This window comes from Sus scrofa, chromosome 15 (genome assembly GCF_000003025.6).
Source record: "Sus scrofa isolate TJ Tabasco breed Duroc chromosome 15, Sscrofa11.1, whole genome shotgun sequence".
Classification (NCBI taxonomy): domain Eukaryota; kingdom Metazoa; phylum Chordata; class Mammalia; order Artiodactyla; family Suidae; genus Sus; species Sus scrofa.
In genome coordinates, this window is record NC_010457.5 from 136,350,467 (window position 1) to 136,368,737 (window position 18,271).

The 18,271-nt window shown below is 47.2% G+C and overlaps 2 long non-coding RNA genes across 4 annotated transcripts; one reads left to right on the top strand and one right to left on the bottom strand.

Moving 5' to 3' along the window:
• On the top strand, positions 468–16,913 carry LOC106506420. Of its 3 annotated transcripts, XR_002339068.1 has the most exons (3): positions 468–2,104; positions 6,797–6,871; positions 8,924–16,913. It is a non-coding gene; the product is annotated as an uncharacterized LOC106506420 (long non-coding RNA). The 3 variants fall into 3 exon arrangements; XR_001301693.2 differs by lacking the exon at positions 468–2,104 and having other exon boundaries at positions 4,274–6,871; positions 11,997–16,913; XR_002339067.1 differs by lacking the exon at positions 468–2,104 and having other exon boundaries at positions 6,788–6,871.
• Positions 6,607–9,118, bottom strand: LOC110256974. Its single transcript, XR_002339069.1, has 2 exons — positions 8,995–9,118; positions 6,607–8,891 (listed from the first exon to the last, which is right to left on the bottom strand). It is a non-coding gene; the product is annotated as an uncharacterized LOC110256974 (long non-coding RNA).

The following is an 18,271-nucleotide window of genomic DNA, read 5'->3' on the forward strand; positions in this document are numbered from 1 at the left end:
GTATGTATATATATATGTATTTATATTTATATATGACTGAACCATCTTGCTATACACCTGAAACTAACACAACATTGTAAATCAACTATACTTCAATTAAAAACATGAAAAATAAAAGTAACAAACCCATTGCATATTACCATCAATGACATTTTTTTTTCTTTTTAGGGCTACATCTGTGGCATATGGAAGTTGCCAGGCTAGGGGTTGAATCAGAGCTGCAGTTCCCAGCCTGCGCCACAGTCACGGCAACCCCAGATCTGAGCCATGGCCAGAATTTCTGCATTGTCACAAATGCAGAAAACATCGCAGCTCACGGCAATGCTGGATCCTTAACCCACTGAGCGAGGCCAGGGATCAAGCCTGCATCCTCATGGATACTAGTTGGGTTCTTAACCCATTGAGCCACAGCAGGACCTCCTCAGTGGCATATTCTTATTGGAGAATATCTATACTTTCAAAAAATAGTGAGAATATTGGCATTATTTTCCATTTTTGCAAATCTCTTGAATGCCCTCCTTAAAAAAGGCACTGGCTTTTCATTTCTACTTATACATTGACTCTTTCGTAATATATTATTTTGATTGAAATATATGAAGAAAAATCTGGCTGAACACAAGTGCGTCGCTGGAAAAAGGATCTGATGGGCGCCTGAAAGAGCCTCGGGGACCCTAGGTTTTCAGACCACATTTTGAGAGTGACTGATACAGATGGAAGAGCTAAAAATACCTTGTTCTCATAAAAAGTAGATGAGAATGGAATGAATGTTTATACCAGTTAGGCATCTAAAGCACTGCTTATAGATGGTCCCATTATCAAGTATTATTTTGGATTTTCTATCAGCTAACAATTAAATCAAGTCCTTCAATTTTATTGTAAATAAACAATTTGAAATCTCACACACTCACGACAGCAGCTGTTCTATTAACTCCTCGCACACACTGAGGTTACAGAAAAGTCGGCCTGGAGGTGAAGAGATGTAGGGGGGAGGGGGTTGTTGATGTGCCGTGTGTCCCCCTCCCACCCCCAAGGGGTGATGGGCAGATACATGCTGTGGGGGAGGGGAGACGAAGCCCCCATCTGCCCAAGCAGGTGCCTGACCTGTTGTAGGCATGGTCTGGCCTGGAGGAGTATTTTTAAATGAAGTGATACATTTTGGTAACATCACTACACTGGACCTGGTCCTTCCCCACTGGTGCCAACTCCTTTGTTGCTTGAAAGTGACCACAATGGTGATGGGCCATGATCTGAATTCCATCCTGGGGCGGGCAAGTTTCAGCCTACCAGATTAAGTTGAAGAGACAGTGGAACCCCAAATAAAATTCACTGATTATCATATCCATCAGCTGTGCTTCTTCAGTGTAGTGCTTAAACATCCCTCCATTTTTTTTTTTTTTCCCCTGTAAAGGGTCATAGCTTTATACAGGCACCAAGGGGCCCGGGATGCAGAGAGGTTCTAACTGCTGCTGCAGACAACGGGAGGCCATGGTGTCGTGTTGTGGGTCATGATGAGAGCAGCTTTGGCATTTCCGTGGCTGCCTTTGGTGGCAGGGTGGCCTCTCTGATGGGGTGGCCTCAAGTCTGGAGGCAGCAAGGTGAGAAAGGAGGCTTCTGCAAGAGCGGCGCGCTTGCGTCTGGGCTGTAGAGCTCTGGGCAGATTCAGGAGTTATCCAGACATGGGATCAGTGGGGACAGAGGCTGTGCAGATGCTGAGCGGGAAGCAGACAAGGAGGGACAACACCCCTGAGCTGGATTGACCAGCTGGACAGGTTTTGGTCTCGCGACTGAGCTGGGAGAATGTTAAGAGGAAGAGCAGGTCTTAGGCGGAAGATGACTGGCTCATCCAGGAATTGGAAGTGCATTGAGAAAAGAGTCAACATGTGCTTGATGCTTAGAAAAGAGAGCTGCACTCAGTTTGGAGAGAGTAGAGTTATGTTAAGTAGGCAATTATTTTAAGAAACCTAGACAGCATGGCAGAAATCTAGAAGACACAGTATGGGTTTTATTTTATTTTTAATTGAAGACACTTGGACATCTTTATAGGGGAACAGGGCCACTGGTTTTCACTCCAAAGAAGAGAAATGTGGTCTACAGATGATGGCAGGTAAGTAGAGCCGAGCTGGGGCAAGCGGGTTGGGGGCGATCCCCCAGAGGCCTCCCATCTCAGGGGGCTGGAGTTCCATGTTCACTGCCACCCCTTGGATGCTGGTCTGTCTTCCTCTGGGTTCTGAGGGTCATTCCGCAGCCTTTCAATACATTCTTCACTGATGGAAGCGTCTGTGCGGTTGAGAGGGCTTGTTTCTAGCAACTGAAAGCTGTGAGATACGCCCCTGACCTTGGGGACTCTGCCCTCAAACACATTTGGGCATTTGGGCTGATGGCAGCTGCTGATGGCAGCTCTGAAATGATTGTCCCCACTCCTCCGTTTGCCACCCTCTGAGGATGACAATGCTCGTGCTTCCTCTTTTCTCACCACCTCAAAGTCATAACAACACTCCGTGCTCCTTCTTGGGTATTTCTTTCACCTCTGCACACGTCTGTGGGTCCTGGGAACCCTCGATCATTGCTGTCTCTAAAAAAAGGGAAGAGGCTGGAGCTCCCTGGTTACTCAGCAAGTTAAGGATCTGGTGTTGTCATGGCTATGGCTCAAGTTGCTGCTGTAGCTTGGGTTCAATCCCCGGCCAGGGAACTTCTGGATGCTGCAGAAGAGGCAAAAAAAAAAAAAAAAAAAAAAAAAAAAAAAAAAAAAATCTGCTTTCCTCCCCACGATCATGGAGCCAAGATGCCAGAGGCATGATTCTATGATGAAGTTTAAGACATAATAGTGAAGACAGGCAAAATATTAGGACTCCAGAGAGGCCTTCGTGCAGGCAAACAAGTGGCCACAGTGGATTTCTCTTTTGAGTGTATTTCAAACCAATAAAAGTCAGCAAGTTCCCTGGGCCTGATAGTCGACTTCCCCTTCCCCCATGGACCCTTTTGTCCCCCACGGTAAGCGGGGGTGGGGGCGCCTCATGGACTCTAGTCTGAGCACAGTAACTGCTTGGTGGGGGCTTTGCGTAAGATGGGATCTCTTCTCTCTGCAGATGTCAAATAAAACCTCTGGGAATACATTGTTGAGCCCTTATGGGAAGAGTGCATTGTGTTTTCCAGTAAATATTTTTATATTACTTGAAAGAGAAGTCATGTTTATGCGTGAAAGCATTTGCAGGATTTAGGGTATCGTGGTTGCCGTTCTCAAGCCTAAAATGCACGGTAGGGTGAGAACGGAAAAGCCCCGAGTTTTCAGTATGTGAGAGAGGAAGTAAAGTCGCTGAGCAGCTGCTCTCTGGCTTCTTTTTCTGACTGACTACAGAGGGGGGAGCCACTTTGCCACCACAAGGCTTTTGCTTCCTTTTCAGAGATGCCTTGCACGTGTGGCTGCAGAAAATACACAGCAGGGCTCTGTGAATTGCAAAGCACCAGTTGACAGAATTTTCCTGCTGATCTACAGCCACACCGCCCTGAACACGCCCCATCTCCTCTGATCTTGGAGCTAAGCAGGGTCGGGCCTGGTTAGTCCTTGGATGGGAGGGCTTTCCTTCTGACTCTCTGTGGTCCCCTGCGATGCTAGGTAACTGGCTAAGTCTGCTGAATGCGTGACACGAAGGTCATTTCTGAGTTCAGGTGAAACGGGGACTTTGATGGCAGGTGTTCTTGTGAGGGACCCTGGCGTCCTTCAGCTCATTCTGGAAGGATGTCTTCTCGGGACCGGCCTCCTGAGGCCTCTTGGTTTCAGGGGCCAGTGGGGACTCCATTCTGTCCCACTCTGCCACTCTGTCCCTGCACAAAGGCAGGGGCTATTCCATCTGGTTATTTTATTTTGTTTTAATTAATTAATTATTATTTTTTCCTTTTTAGGGCCGCACCTGCAACATGTGGAAGTTCCCAGGCTAGGAGTCGAACAGGAGCTTCAGTTGCCTGTCTACACCACAGCCGCAGCAACACCAGATCCAAGCCATGTCTGCAACCTACACCACAGCTCACAGCAACCCTGGATTCTTAACCCACTGAACGAGGCCAGGGATGGAGCCTGCATCCTCATGTACACTAGTCAGATTTGTTTCTGCTGCACCACAGAGGGAATTTCCTTAATTATTATTTAAAAAAATTTTTTTGGGGCTATGGGACATGGAAGCTCCCTGGCCGGGGGTCAAATCGGAGCTGCAATTGCTGGCCTGTGCCACAGCCACAGCAATGCCAGATCTGAGCCGCATCTGGGACCTATGCTGAAGCTTGTGGCAATGCCAGATTCTTAACCCACTGAGCAAAGCCAGGAATCGAACCTGCGTCTTCATGGATACTCCGTTGAGTTCTTATCCGCTGAGTCCCCAAGGGAACTGCCCATCTGGTTATTTTAATACCCGGCTACTTTGCCACTGCAAATTTGATAAGACATATGGTCAGTTCTTGGTGGTTAAGGGGAGAAGTTAGATTTAAGGCAGTAGATGCGTTCCGTGGGGTTTAAGTTACAAAATGCAGAGACGGGTGGATGTCCACTCAGCGTGAAGCGGGCGCTCAGGCCGCCAGCTTGCCCCGTCCTTGGAGTCTCACAAATACAGAAAACATGGTAAGGTATAAAGAAGGGCCTACAGATCACCCAGAGCCTCTCTACTCAGACGATGACTGCTCAAAAATATTATTCTGCTTTTTCATTTTTTGCTTTTTAACTTATTTCAAATCATATCCTATAAAGGTATAAGCATAGTTACTGCGTTGAGGTTCTGAATAAGAGTGGCTCTGAAGAAAGGCAGTGTGTCCTTAGGTGTATCTGCGACAGAATGTAAATTCCTTGTCCAGAAAGAAAAAGCTCCATAAATACATGATCGGAATTTATTTAGATCGACCCACGAGTTCATTATTCTCTTTGCTCAGCCTTTTTTTCTTGAATATCAAGTCTTTTCTCCCGAAGATCATTTTATTTCTTCTAGAAGTAGAACTTCTAAAGACATTCCTTTAAGGAAGGTTATTAGTGAAAAACTCAATTTTTTTTGATAGTCCCAAGGATTAATTTTTGACAGTATAAATATGTGGTTGGTACTTTATTGTCAAATGCTCTTTGGGACATGAGTCTTTGGAACAAATTGTCAAAATTAAATGTCTCTTTTGGGGGGATGAAAATTTTCTGAAGTTGGATTTTGGTAATGGTTGCACAGCTCTATAATATAAATGTACTAGAGAAATTTGAACTGTCCACTTAAACAGGTGGACTTTATGATATGAGGTTACAAAAGGTTTTTATTTTGCACTCATTCTTTATGTTTGGTTGGTTTGTAATTTATTTATTTTCATTTTCAAGTTTTATTATAGCGCAGTTGATCTACCATGTTGTGGTAATTTCTGCTGTACCACAAAGTGACTCAGTTATGCACATTCACACACCCATGCTTTTTCAGACTCTTTCCCCACGCTGCACTCCTTCGTAAAGAGGTAATCATCCTGGGTTTCCAATTCTACCCTGAAAGTTCTAGACTGATTATGTTCAGCGAATTATTCCTCTGACTTCTGACGTCGGTTATGACAGCTGAAAAGGCAGATTTCCGTGTAATTGCCTTTCCTTTGTGGTCGTCTGTCTTTTCTCGTAAGGCTGCTTTTAAGATCCGCTCTCTAGTCTTTAGTGCTCTGAAATTTTAAAATACTATACCTGGGTGTTGATCTCTGTGTATGCGTTCTGTCTGAGAACTGTTGTGCTTTCCGAATCTGAGGATCTGTGTCTTTCATCAATTCCGGAACATCTGGAACCATTTTCCCCAATTATCGTCTCATCCTCATTCTCTTACGTCGCGCCGTCTGGAATTTCCATCAGACATCTTAGCCGTTCTTGTTGGTCCTTCGTATCTTCTCATTCCCTTTTTCATGTCTACTTTTTTCTTTGTTCCTATTTCCTTGCCTTTCCCTGACAATTCTGCAGTCTGTGTCTGCAGGCTTGCATTTGCTAATGGCTGTTTCTGCCTGCTTGCTGTTCCTGGTGCCTCATCTACTCACGTGCTCTGTGATTTTTGAGTTTCTTTGCTTGGGCTCATAGTGAGAGTCTTTGTCCCCTCTCTGAGGCCTGGGTTGAGCGTGCTGTCTCCCAGAGATTTGGGTTCACTCCAGTCTGGCTCCTGTGTGAACATCTACTTCAAATGACCTTCTCAGCCAAGATGTTTCTGGACCACCAAAGTGGGACAAAATCAGGCCCCAAACTCACACAAGTCTGGCCTGTTGTTATACATTCCCAGGGGGTGTTTTCTCTCCCTCTAACCATGACCAAGACCTAGAGGGTCAGATTCTTCACCGTCTCTCTAATTGACCTTCCCACAGAGGGAGCGGTGCCGTGTGTGGAGGTCTCTGACCCGACCCCTTGGCTGTCTTCTGTCCCATGTTTCTTGAGCAAGCCAGTCCAGTAAGAGAAAGCATAGAGGACCTCGTAAACCTCTGGACAGGAGCCATTGTTCAACTTGGGAACGGAACCCTGTGTGAGCCACTCATGGAGAGGCTAGAGAATGTTATCCAAGGAGACTTGGAGATGTGGGACCTTTTTCTGGCATTACAGCCAATAAAAATGCACATCAGCACAGTTCAGTATTTATTTAATTGTGATTTATATTTACTGGGTGAGTTTCTTGGCAACCAGCTCATTTACACGTATCTAAACAGACCATATTACCATTTGGGAATGTATTTCCTAAAGGCAGACAGCACGGTACACATACTTATGTTCTTTTTTTTTTTCTTTCTTTCTTTTTTTTTTTCTGACTGTGCCCATGGCATGGAGAAATTCCTCAGGCCGGGAATGGAACCTGAGCCATAGCAGTGACAACGCTGGATCCCCAACCCACTGAACCACCAGGTAACTCCACTTATGCTATTCTTAGAATTCTAATTTTTTTGGTTGTTTGTTTGTTTGTTTTTGTCTTTTCAGGGCTGCACCCGTGGCAAATGGAGGTTCCTAGGCTAGGGGTCTAATCGGAGCTATAGCTGCCAGCCTATGCCACAGCCACAGCAATGCGGGATCCAAGCCGCATCTTCAACCTGCACCACAGCTCACAGCAACGCCGGATCCTTAACCCATTGAGCAAGGCCAGGGATTGAACCCACCACCTCTTGGTTCCTAGTCAGATTCATTTCTGCTGCACCACGATGGGAACTCCTTAGAACTCTAATTTGAGCAGCTTTTGGTTACAAGTTAGAGTCGTTTGATTCAATGAGAACCTTACTTATCTTAGTTCAGTGTTGGAAGGAAATGTGAGAGCATTGTAGTGAGTTACGAAGAACCTGGGACAAACTTTGATAAAATTTGTTTCTCTGAAAGGAGATAAGCTCTTCTCTTCTGTAGTAAAACTGAGATGAGATGCTTTTTAAAGGCTGAGGCATTACCTCCCCTGCTCACTCTGTCTGTGGGAGGCTTGTCTGAGACAGGATTTCCACAGAGAAATACTTTCCTTCTCTTCTAGCTCTGCCGGCCCTGGGCTCCACTCTCACCCCCTGGCCTGACCCTTCAGCCAGAGGGGCTGCAGAAAAGGGGTGCATCCAGCTTTGCTGGCCCCGGCCTGCCTCCCCGCCCTGGCTGGTGTCTGTAAGCCTGTTTGTATTCCTTTATGGGTCAAGCGTGCCATCTGTCCCCTGTTCCTGCTGGGAGGGTGATTCCAGGGTCCTCCCTCCCCAGTGGACAGAAGGCTCTCAGAGTCCCCACATGCAACACCCGGGCAGGTCCTTCGCCCTCAGAGGGCTTTTCTCAGTGAAGCCACTGCCCATTGCTGGGTCTGGATCCCATGGGAGACGTATTGCCTCAAGGTTTCCAAGTGATTTAGGCTTTAACAAAATCGTAATGGAGTGAAGATGCTGGTCACAGCTGGGTCCTGCTCCTTGGCTCCATTTCTGGATGTGAGAACAAGAGCAGGGTCAGAGCCGATGCTGGGAGACTGGTCCATGGCGCATGGTCCCCCAGCCCCTGCTGCACCTGGAGGGAGCGAGCCGCCACTGTGTGCCTGCCGCGCTGTTACTGTACACCCCCGACCATCCCTGGGGTTGGGGGGTGCGTTCTGGATGGGCACGCTCTGACCTGTGGTCAGTAGAAGAAAACTGGCCGAACCATCAGTCAGTCCACTTATGTTGAGGAGAATGATGGGTAAAGAGTGTGTGCAAATCACCAGTTTCTCTAAGTTGACAGGATGTTTCCACCTGACCAGCATCCCCAGCATGGTCCTTCGGGATGTCACTGCTGGCAAGGACTGTCTACTGCAGGCAGAGCCCTGCTGGCCGGGAGGCTCACCAGCCTTCCTTCAATGGCACCTTGCACTCGGATAATCGAGGGCCCCCAGCAGGCAGCCAGGCCACAGCGATGTGGATTCTTGATTCGTACCCTGTCCTTCCCCACCACCCTGGTCACCAGAGGGCCTGGTGTCCCCAGGCAGCCTATGCGGTGGGAGAGGTGTGGGGGAGACATCAGTAATGGCCTTCTTTGTGTCTGTGGCTGGGGTGGGAGGGGCTGGAATCCCAGAGCAGGAGATGTGGGGGCAGGTGGGTGCCCTGCAGCCCATGCTGCCAGGCCAACGTGCTAACAACCCATGAGCCAGGTTGGAGGCAATGTCTCAGCTTCCAGCCGTGTGGCTGCAACTTGGTGAGTCAACATTCCTTTTGTCGCTGGGCAGTAAAATACTTGCTGATTGATAGCATTACCTTCTGAGGAAATCCATGCCTGTGGGGCTGCTTTGCTTTGTGTCAGGCCAGTGCCACCTGCTCAGAGTGACACGCAGTCCCAGACCAGCTCCGGGCAAGGCATTTTCTCCGAGAGCAAGTGACTCAGTACTGAATAGCTGGGCAAGGCTTTGGGCAAGCATGGCACCTCTCTGAGCCTCCGTTTCCCCCATCTGCAAAATGGGTATATTAATACTTTCTGCAGGCTGTTACCCGGGTTCAGAGATAAATGCAACGTGCTGGCAAAGAGCCGATGCTCAGTACCGACCTACTCACCGTAGCCATCACAGTTCCACTGTTAAATAAAGCTGTTCCATGTGCCACATCCACCTGTGCCTGATGCGCCTGGCCTCGGATTGCTAAGCTCTTCCTTGCATTTTGGACGCAGAACCTTCTTCCTCACGGGAGCTCCATCTTGGTTTCCCTGCTCCCTCAGCACTGTAGACACACCTGCCCTCCATGCCTTCCTCCTCAGCCTGCCACCCGTGGCTGCAGCTCACATCCCACCTGAGGGCTGGTCTCAGAGGGGCCCGGGTCACATGGCAAGGGGCTATGTGACTGGCACCTGCCTCTCCTTCATCCTCAGAGCATCAGGGCACCTCACCCAGGTCCCCTGGGAGGTTGGCCTCCAATGCCCCAGAGCCCTGGTGCCCCTCCTGCCCAGCCAGGGGAAGCTCCTGGATCCCCAGCGTGACATGGAGGTGAAGGTAGTTGCTCCAAAGTCCAGTCGTGAGACCACAGAAGGAAGGAAGTTGTGTTCCTGTCCCTGCTGTGGGGAACTCAGAAGGCACTGAGAGCTCCGAGGCCTCGGACCCGGGCTGTCACACACCGAGATAAGGGGGCCATGCTGCCGGCTCCCTCGAAAGGTGCACTGTCTCCGTGGGAGGATGGGATCCAGGCACCCCCCTCCATGTGCTAATGGACCCCAAAGTCAAAACAGGTTGTGTCCGGACTGTCGGCCCGTTCCCTGCCCCCGCTACTTTAGTCCACAGCCAGCAAAGATGGGCATTCCTGCCAGACCTCTAAGTCCATCAGCTTGGACCCCTCAGCCCCTGGTTCCCTGCGTCCCTGTAGCTGGGACCCTGAGGAAGGCTGAGCCCACCCCACCTCTGAGCCCTGTGGCCCTGTCCAAGCGGATCAGGGAGGTCATGGCCGTGGCCCACAGGCCCAGCTTCTGTCTGGCTGCAGGTCCACCCTGCCATAGTACCTGGGTGAATAATGAGAAAATTAGTAAAATCGAAACTAAGGAAACACATCAACATAGCTCCCCCCACCCCCAGCTGCTTCCAACCACCCAAGGAAAACCACCTGTAGAGAGTGTTTGGGTGTATTTCCTTCCAGGCCTTTCCTCTTCTGTTCTCTTCTCTGGCTTGAGCTGATCGCCATGGGCTGCAGTGACCCCAGATAATTTCTCCTTCGTGGGGGTAATTTTATCGGGAAAACACGTAAACGTTTGGGTTAAGGATCCAGCATTGCTAGAAGATGAGGCTCAGATCTGGTGTTGCTGTGGCTGTGTGTAGGCCAGCAGCCGCAGCTCCTATTTGACCCAGGAACTTCCATGTGCGGAAAGTGCAGCCATATTAAAAACAAAGTCCAGAATTACAAGAAAATAAGTTTTTGATTTTTTAAGGCACTAAGTTTTGTGGTACCTTGTTACAGCAACAACAGGAAACTGATCTAAAGGGGATGATGAAATAAATAGCTATAATAAGGATCATGGAAGCTAGGACTGTCCCTATGGAAATGAGGGTTCTATAAATATGGAAAAGGGGAGCACTTGAATAAAACCTGTTTATTGGGTTGGAATTAGGAGTGTGGTGTGAACTTCACTTTATACATACAGATATTTTCATACGCATATATGTCAATAGAGGTGTATCTGTGTCTAGATACATACATGTATCTTGGCTGTAACCACTAAGAGTCTGGGAGTGCAACATCACTATAAGCACCCTTTGCACCTAGATCTTGGCTTCTAAATACCATTTTCCACTAAAGCTTCTTGGAAAGCCAGTTCCAGGCTGGATTAAAGCAAGTGGGAAATGAGCCTGGACCATCTTGTGTCAGAAAACAAGGACGTGTTCAAAGAATGATGGGGATGTATTAAAAGAACACAGAAGCCAGCTGCCACTGGTTAAATCAGTAGCATCCAGCTCCAAGATGAATCCTGAGAGCAATGGACTACAACTCACGGACAGGAAACCGCAAATTCATAAAGATATAAATAAATCAAGGAACAAACTGAAAGTTTGAGGAAGGATCAGATATTTTCATAGTTCCTGAACCAAGGGGTCAAAGTGAACATTGTCAGTACAGTAATCTAGTCGGACAAACGAATGGAAGGACAGTCTACAAGTCTAACCACCTCGTTGTCTTCAAATGTGTCAAGGTCATGGAAGTCACAGCAAGACAGAAACTCCCAGTCTGACAGTGAAAGAGATGTAACGACCCAAGACAACACATGATCCTGAGGCTTCTTTCTCTATAACAGATGCTATTGGGATACCTGGCAAACCTCGAATGGGCTCTGGAGCCTTCGAGGCAGGAACGGCTCAGCGTGACTGCTGAATTTGGTCGCTGCACTGGGGTAAAGAAGAAGAATATGCTTGTTTGGGAGAAATGCACATTAAGTAATTAGGGGCATCATGTCTCAAAGGGTTCAGGGAAAAAGAGCCTTTGCTCTCTACGTGAAAATCTTCTGTACGTTTATAATTAGTTAAATATAAAAAGGAAAGAAGGAAGGAACAAAGAAAGGGAAGAAGGAAAGAAGGGTCTGTCTTACTAATTTGACTTTGGTGTTTTATGCTCTTTAGAGGTATTTTCAAACATACATAGAAATGAAAATAAAAACTCTATTAGCATATATAAAATCTATACCCTTAAAACCCGTATCAGCTGAAATAATTTTATTAGCTATCCTGAGATATTTCTTTTTTGACTGTCTTCAGGTTTAGATATTTTTGAGCTGAACTGGTTTTTCGACACTGAAGCGAAAATCTTTATATTGAAGTTTGTGGAGGGTGACATCACAATACTTTAGAATGTTGCCAAAGTTTCAGAAGAAGGAGACTGAGGTTTGACCTGATGTGCTTGGTATCTCATTAGGCTCTCCGTGCTTTGATACCCTCTCCTGGTAGAAGTTTCCTGGTCTCACTCAGAGATCAGAAAATACACTTTTCTGTGTCAAACTTTCCAGTGAAGTAAAGGTAGAGAAAGCACTGCTTCACACAGAACTTTCTGTTCATGTTTTTTTCTTTCTCTTTTCTTACAATTTAAAGGGAAGAGTGGAAAACTTCAAATATGGAGAAGAGCAAGTAATACAAAGTATCCCCATGTGCCCACCAATAAGATCTAACAAATGAGAGTACTTTGCCTAAAGAAATAAAAACATTGTAGAGACAGCGTATGTGCTCCTGTTTCCCCATCCATCCCGTTTCTCTTTCTCTCTGCAGAGGTAATCCGTCATTGTCTTCAGGTTGGTGTGTATACATTCTTTCATCTATGTTGGCTTTTTGTATAGTTCTACAAATAATATATGTTTCCTTTGAGGTACACATTAAAATTTCATATAATGTCACTTCATATGTACACTCTGCAACTTGCTTTTTTTATTGAGGTAAATTTTATTGAGGTAAATTTTAATGAAATCACAGGGCTTAAGTATTCAGTTTGATGAGGTTTTATATATATCTATAATATCTATATCTATCTATCTATCTATCTATCTATCCATCTCAAATGTCCCATACATCCATGTGGCCAGTAGCCCAATCAAGATTTAGAGCATGACCATCCACCCCAGAAACTTCCCTTCCAGTCAATCCCACCCCTATAGACAACTTTTTGATTTCTACCATTACATAGTAATATCGCTGTTCTTAACTTTGCTAATAGCTATAGGAATCTTTGCTGAATATCAACTGACTACATGTGTGAGTCTATTTTGGAGCTCTCCCTTTTGTTCCCTTGATCTTTTGGTCTATCATATCAATACCACACTAGATCGATCACCATAGCTTTATATTAAGTCATGGAATCACAAAATACGAGTCCTCCAGCATTCTTTCATTTCAAGATAGTTTTAGACATTTTGGGGTCTTTTCAATTTCCACAAAATTGTAACAATCAACCCACTAATTTCTACCAAAGAATCTTCCAGGAGTTTGGTTAGGATTACACTGAATCTGTACACCAATCTGAAGAGAATTCATGTATTGACAATATTGAGTCTCCCAGTCCATGAACATGGTATACCTTTCCATTTATTTGGGTCTCATTTAATTTCTCTCAGGGCTTTTTGTTGGCTTCACTGTAGAAGTCTCAAAAGTATTTTGTAAAATTTGTTCCTATGTAGTTAATGTTTGATGCTATTGTAAAGGAACTTGGTTTTTTTTTTTTAAAGGAATTTTTCAGTTTTATTTTCTAATGTTTTGCTGCTGATGTACAGAAATACAATTGACTTTTGTATACTGGCTTTGTACTCTGTGGCCTTTCTAAATTCACTGATTAGTTCTTAAATTTGTTTTGCAGATTCATCAGAATTTTCTATGTAAATAATCATGCCAACTGCCAACAAAGCAGTTTACACCTTTTTTCCCAATCCATTGCCTTTCCTTTTTTTTTTTTTTTTTTTTTTGTTTCCCCATTGGCACTGGTGAGGGCCACTAGTACAATGTTGAAAGGAGGTGATAAAAATGGATATCCTTGCCTTGTTCTCAATTTCAGATGTAAAATGTTCAATTTTTCACCATTATACATGATGTTAACTCTAAATACTCATATGTGTCCTGCATCAAATGTATACATGTACTCTATCAAATTGAAGAATTAAATCAAATCAAAATCATTTTCCTTTCAGATTGCTAAAAGTTGTTATTAAGAATTTATTCTGAATGCTTTCAAATGTTTTCTTAATTTAGTGACTTATATTTATTTTCAAATGTGAAACCAGCTTTGCATCTCAAGAATAAACCCCACCTAGTCATGATGTTGTTGTATTTAATTTGCTTTTTTTTTTGGTCATGCCCATGGCATGAGGAAGTTCCCAGGCCAGGGGCTGAACCCATGCCACAGCAATGACCTGAGCTGAAGCAGTGACAACGCTGGATCCTTCACCCAGTGAGCCACACGGGAACTCCTTGATTTGCTTTTTAAAGGACTTTTATGTCTATGTTCACAACGGATATTGGTCTGTAATATTCTTTCTACTAATGTCAGGTTGTTTTTAGTTTGGGGTTCTTACAAAGAGTCTTGTTATAAACACTCTTGCATATTTTTTTTGCTGCAATATTATACCTTTACGTTGGGTATATACCTTGCAATAAAATTTCCGGTTCATAAGGTACGTGTATGTTTAATTTTAGCAAATCCTGCCAAAGTGGTTGTGGCATTTTACACTTTCAGGGTACAGTGTGTTGCTGGAAGTGTGGGCTGTGAGCTATTTGCTGCTAGTCTGCAAAGAGGCAGGTCCAGACATTGAGAGTGAGCATTTAGAAACTTTTGTAGAAAGGGGCCCTTGCTGTGGCTACAAGGCCACAGTCAGCAGCCTTGTGTGACAGTGCACACCGAGATTTCTGCTGTCACATTTGCATGATAAGGCCCGGGAAGCAGAGGCTCCACACTGGTCCTTCTCAGTGGGACCATGTTCTGGTCTGCCACGCACTGGAAGTTGAAAAACAAAAAAGAACGCTGGTCCCTCACCACATACAGTTTGAGAAGATTTGGTGCCTGAGAATTCTGGTGGTTCCAGGTCCTCTGCTAACATTCAGTAATTTTCATTTTATTCTTTCTGGTAACGAGAGTGTCCAGTTGTCTGGCCCTGTGATTTTATTTTATTTTTTATTTATTTTTTAACCCACTGAGTGAGGCCGGGGATCGAACTCGCATCCCCATGGACACTATGTCAGGATCTTAACCCACTGAACCACAGTGGGAACTCTTGTACTAGGAGACCTGTTGAATACACGATCTCTTTACTTTTATTTATTTATTTGTTTATGTATTTATTTACTTTTGTCTTTTTGTCTTTTTAGGGCTGCACTCGCGGCACATGGAGGTTCCCAGTCTAGGGGTCCAATCGGAGCTGTAGCTGCCAGCCTATAGCACAGCCACAGCAATGCCAGATCCGAGCTGCGTCTGTGACCTACACCACAGCTCACGGCAATGCCGGATCCTTAACCCACTGAGCGAGGTTAGGCACTGAACCCGCAACCTTATGGGTCCTGGTCAGATTTGTTTCCACTGCGCCACCACGGGAACTCCGTAGCATTGTGATTTTAATTTGTGTTTTTCCAATCACTGAGGCGGTCACTCCCTTCCGATCTGTGCATCGGTCGTCTGGAGGTCCCTTCGTGTGAAGTAAGTATTCAAGTCCTTGGCTCACCTTCAAGGTTTATGTTTTACGTTTTCCCAAAACACTTGCGCCCTTTCCTCACTACCCCCTCCCCATTTCTATGGGGCAGAAGGTGAGCAAAATATGGGGAGGACAAAAACCTGATTCAAAAGTCAGATCTATCCGAGTTTACTCAAGTGGTATTTATGAGCACCTACCATGTGCCAGGCACCGAGTGTGACCACAGGGATACAGCACTGAACAAAACAGCGACCTTCTTGCCCCGCAGGAATGTACACGCTAGAGAGGAGAATACACAGGACACGGATGCCTCTGGATGGCGAGTGTTATGAAGAAAATAGGATAACGAGAGGGTCACTGGGATGGGAGGACACATGGGCAACCGTCATGAAAGCTTTTCTGGAGAGATTATATTTAAGCCTGCGACAGAATACTGCGGACGAGGCAGCCACACAGTCTCCAAAGAGCATTCGAGGAACAGAAAACGCCAGGTGCAAAGGTCCTGAGGTAGAAACATGGTCTGCGTCTTTTTTTTTTCCCTCTCTTTTTAGGGCCGCATATGGAGGTTCCCAGGCTAGGGGTCGAATCAGAGCCGCAGCTACGGGCCTACACCACAGCCACAGCAACACCGGATCTGAGCCGAGTCTGTAATCTACACCACAGCTCACAGCCATGCTGGATCCTTTACCCACTGAGTGGGGCCAGGGATCGCACCCGCATCCTCATGGATACTATTCAAGTTCATTACCGCTGAGCCACAGTGGGAACTCCATGGTGGTCTGAGCCTTGATTGGAGAGTATCCTCTAATTTGCGTCAGACTTGACATAACGGATGCCACAGGCGCTTAGGACAGCGGACACTGCTGGTGCTGCTCCCAGGGCCCCTTGACCCCCTTCTAGCTCTGCGTGCCCCTCCGCCACCCTTAACCCGGGTTTACTGCCAAGGCGTGAGACTGGATGAAACTGACCTCATCTGACTGGAGTGGCTTTGCCTGCACAAGTTGAGAATGGGAAGCATCTGGAGGAGTTATGCCCCCCACCCCCCTATCCCCCCATCATTTAGCAGCTTGGATCCACTGGTTGGGGGATGTAGGAACACAAAAGGCAGCTCCCTTGCTTGGAGCTGCGGCAAATGAGGGTGCAATTTAGGTTTCAGAGAGACACGAGGGGTCAGGCTGCAGATGAATTAGCCAGAAATCGTACCTCTGGCTGTCTTTTCCCTGCCCTCGCCAGTTTCTTCAGGGAGCACTTCCTGAATAAATTCAGGCTCCTGAATTCTCATCCGAGAGTCTGATTTTAGGGAACCAATTTGAGGCACCCTGATCTATGTTTTACAATGGTTTTTCTTTCTCTCTTTTTAAAGAGGGTGTCTTCTGTGGTACCAGGTAATAGCATGCGCTTTGAAGCCGGGCAAACCTGGGTTTGAATCCCATTTCTTCACTGGTTTTAGGTTACCTGCTCCCTCTGGGCCTGAGTTTCCTCTGTTACAAAAGTGAACAAAAATAGAGACTTTTTTTTTTGTTTTTAGAGCTGCCCACAGCATAGGGAAGTTCCCAGGCTGGGGGTGGAAACGGAGCCGTCGTTGCCGGCCTACACCACAGCCCCAGCAACACGGGATCCAAGCTGTGTCTTTGACCTACACCGCAGCGCATGGGAACGATCTTAACCCACTGATCGAGGCCAGGAAGTGAACCTGCAGCCTCATGGATATAGTCAGGTTCTTAACCCGCTGAGCCACAATGAGAACTCCAAAAACAGAGACATTTTAGCTTAACGGCTGCCATGAAGAGCAACACTCAGCATGCAGATGGGCAAAAATGACACCCGCAGAGCTATTATTGGGTAAACTCTCCAAACTTTATGAGAGTTCATAAAATGTTGCAAGCCTTGGGTGGCCTCTCTTTAAATGCTCTGTGCCCCTGGAATTCGGTCTGGGCCAGGGTTGGAAAGGGCGAGAACTAGCCCTTCTGGGGCCTGTGAGGTTCCACTCACCTTTTCATTCAATCCCCAGATGCACCTGCCAAGGTATTATAATTATTTTGAAGATAGGAACCTAAGATTCCAAAGAGGTAAGCTGCCCGAGGAGACGTGGTGACTAAGTCAGGTTCCAAATCAGGCCTTTCTGGACCAGGCTTGGGCTGGGACCCCTTCCCCTTGTGGGTGGGGCTCTATCTTTCCTTCCAAGACCTACCCCCCACCCAAGGTGGCCGTGTCTGTCTGTTACTCAGCAGGAAGGTCCAGACTCCCGCCCCACGGAGCCACAGGTTGACGCCAGGAACCCGTCAGGCCTTGTGTGATGCTCGGATGTTCAGGGAAGAGCCGCTCTTGGGCAGAGTCAGTCTTCAGCGCTGAGGCTGAAGGTGCACGGGAGCCTCTCTGGGGCCACCTCTGTCGCCATCAGAGCTGGGCTCTCTCCATACCAAGCGTGCTCACCGAAAGCCGCCACCCCACGGGCCAGAGCTCTGCTTCTCCAGGATCCCTTTGAAAGTGCAGTGAGGTTTCAAGGCGGAGGCTGAGGGTCCCACATCTGCGGGCAAGTGAGCTCCCAGAAGGAGCCTGCTCTGCGGAGTCTAAAATCCCAGGTGCAGGGTATAGACGGGGAGGGGAGGGGTGGCTGAACCCGCGTCCCGCCCCGCCCCCACGGCACTCAGCAGCCAGGGCTGGCCCAGGGGGTCCAGAGTCAGCTGGGACAGCTCGAGAGACAGCGACCCATTCCTGCCTTCGCAGAGTTTCCTCCTGGGGGCTAATCAAACTCAGCCGCCCGCCCCCCCCAGCTGACCCTCCCCTTAAAAACGCAATCCTTCCAACAGTTGGGGTCGACTCCCAAACGTTCTTAGAGGCGTTTCAGTCCTGGGAGGATGGAATCCTGTCCCCTTGCAAAACATGGCTCACTTACCCTCTCAGTGCCCCCAGGCCTGGGTTCTCCGATGGGGTGGGGGCTGGGAGCCCCGGGGCACAGCTCAGATGCTGGATGCGGGAGGGCTTCGGGCCTGGTCCCAGCGGAGGACGCAGCCCTGCACCGTGGCGGGGACTGCGCACCTCCTGTGCCCCTTGTGGTCCCCGGATGCTGCCAGCGCCGCCCCTACCCAGCCCCTTGGGGGGGGGCACGGGCCCCACGGCGTCTGAGCTGAAGCGGATTTTTTTTTTTTACAACTACTTTGCGTTTTCCTTCCTCCACTTTAGCAACTGCATCCTGTCGGG